The sequence below is a fragment of the Megalopta genalis genome, unplaced genomic scaffold, assembly GCF_051020955.1.
Source record: "Megalopta genalis isolate 19385.01 unplaced genomic scaffold, iyMegGena1_principal scaffold0497, whole genome shotgun sequence".
Classification (NCBI taxonomy): Eukaryota; Metazoa; Arthropoda; class Insecta; order Hymenoptera; family Halictidae; genus Megalopta; species Megalopta genalis.
This window is the reverse complement of record NW_027476566.1, coordinates 35,001-37,500: the sequence shown is the minus strand read 5'-3', so window position 1 is coordinate 37,500 and position 2,500 is coordinate 35,001. Positions and strand designations below refer to the sequence as shown.

General features: G+C 44.5%; 2 non-coding genes across 2 annotated transcripts in view; both read right to left on the bottom strand.

Moving 5' to 3' along the window:
• Nucleotides 1–909: 909 nt before the first annotated feature.
• Nucleotides 910–1,064, bottom strand: LOC143263369 (5.8S ribosomal RNA). The gene has a single exon (XR_013036846.1). It is a non-coding gene; the product is annotated as a 5.8S ribosomal RNA (ribosomal RNA).
• A 1,322-nt stretch (nucleotides 1,065–2,386) lies between these two features.
• LOC143263365 (small subunit ribosomal RNA) overlaps nucleotides 2,387–2,500 on the bottom strand; it is a 1,921-nt gene continuing 1,807 nt past the window's right edge. The window contains exon 1 of the ribosomal RNA XR_013036841.1: nucleotides 2,387–2,500. This exon is cut by the window's right edge and continues 1,807 nt beyond it. This is a non-coding gene — a ribosomal RNA (small subunit ribosomal RNA).

Genomic DNA, 2,500 nt, shown 5'->3' with positions numbered 1-2,500 from the left:
AAACACTCGCAAGACGATTACAATCGGTATAACTTTAACGTCCGTCCGAAAAGTACTTTCGGGGACTAGACGACCGATTGATCTCGTGCGGTTTCGCTATTCGATCATTTGAAGAGAACAAAAAGATATATGGGGCGACCGACAAACGGTTTTCCCGTAGAACCAGACTCGCGATTGCGTTGACACACACATCATAGCCACACCAATAGAAGAGTTTTAGGACGGTAACCCGGGTGGGGTGTTCTTTACTCAGAATATGTGCAACATCGGATCTATATAGCCATCGATACAATTCGTACACAAATGTGTCGTACGAAGAGAGAGACTTTTTTTCCTCTGACAACATAACGGTAAGAGACATCCTTCCACACTCATAGGTTCCACTCCCTGGGGCTATGATATATATATACATATAAATTCAAATTCGAAGCAACGGTCACAATTCTACTCTATATTTTTGCGGGTTATGTGTTCTTTCGTTCAATTTCTTTCATGCGTTCGTTCGATCTCTGTACACAGTCTTCACATAGGACAGACTCGTGTAGTACGCTTTCGTGGGTTAAACCCATCTCGTTTCATTTCAGGCGACGTCGGGAGCGCGTTGAAAATGTACCAGTGAAATCTCGATAGTTCTACGAATACGAATCGTCCCGAAAAAGATTTTGTCACCGCTTCGAAGCGGTGTTTCAGACGGGCGGACGTATATAAAACATATACGACACACGACACCGCCTTCCACACTCACGCTAGTTCGAACACGATTTCCATCTCTCTCGAAGACTGTTAGACGTACGTAAAATTTCTCAATATCCATAGGACCGCGACAAACGCCGACGAAGCGCCCATCATTCGCTCGTACGTATATAGGCAACAAGTGCCATCAACGCAAGCAGTTTATAAGTACGTAAACGACCCTCAGCCAGGCGTGGTCCAGGAATTGTATCCGTGGACCGCAATGTGCGTTCGAAATGTCGATGTTCATGTGTCCTGCAGTTCACACGTTGACGCGCAATTAGCTGCGTTCTTCATCGACCCACGAGCCAAGTGATCCACCGTTCAGGGTAATTTTTCCCTTTTATTCTCTCATATATAATATAATGTGTATTTGCTATCCACCACATTTTTGTGTTATATTTCGGAACAAGCCGATACCCGAAGAGCTCCAACCAGCGCGCGAAGGAGATTCGGGAGTCGTCGTACGACGACATAATTGTCCCTTAAAGAACGAGATATTTCCGTCGAAACCATATATATATGTACGAGCAAATCCAAAACCACTGTTTTCTTGCAAGTTCGACGGTCGGAGCGAATAGAACATTGAAAAGCCTTCTATCGAAGAAACACAGAGAGTATATCACCTCCAAAAACGACGGGGATATGGATATTCAAACTGGACAATTATCAACCCGATACTGGATTCGAAAAGTTTCTCTCTCCTTTCGTCGTTATTTACACCGGACGGACTCACGGCCGGCTCTAGCTGGGTGTCATATATATATATATACGTCCCACGCTCATGCTGCCACTAGCGCGCAACAGAGTAGGGTGTCAATGACAACGACACAGCATTGAAACGAGCTACACAAGCCGGTCTCTCTTGATACCAATGTAAACGAGCATTAAGTTATCTTCAGACTGCCCGATATTTTCGTCCTTTGGACTTTCCCAACGATTCCTTTTTTTCTTTTTTTTTTACACACCACAGCGAAGACTTGAGGAAGCGTGATTAGCACGCTCGCATCCCTCCCTGTCCTACTACAACTGTAAAGAAAGAAAAAAGAATACATTGGGCTTTCTCTCTATCGAGAAGATGGCCTACGCAACGCAGATCAAAGGCCTAATACGTGTAATATAATACGCGTCTGGCCGTGTATAAATCACGCACGAATGATCTGGTCGGGCCCAACTCTTCTCGTACGCTTATTTTTCCGTGTTGGGGCACTATCATAAAATCACACAAACCCCAACACGTGTGTGTCTTGGAAGGAAGATGGCCTACGCAACGCAGATCAAAGGCCTAATACGTGTAGTACACACGTCTGCCGTGTAAATCACGCACGAATGATCTGGTCGGGCCCAACTCTTCTCCACCACACCACATCCCAACTTTGTACATTTTTATATATTTTTGTGCGTTGGGGCACCTTCATAATCACAAACCCCAACAACACATATATCTCTCTCTTTGAAAGATTTGTTGTGGCCTACGCAACGCAGATCAAAGGCCTAATACGTGTAGTACACACGTCTGGCCGTGTAAATCACGCACGAATGATCTGGCGGGCTCAACAATATCTTTTTTTTTTATATGAATTCTTATCCACAAACTAATCGAATTCATTTTCTCTCCTCCTCTCCTCTCTCTTTGAGATATATTGGAACATTGTAATGATCCTTCCGCAGGTTCACCTACGGAAACCTTGTTACGACTTTTACTTCCTCTAAATAATCAAGTTTGGTCATCTTCCCGGCATCATCGGCAATGCCGAAACATTGCCGC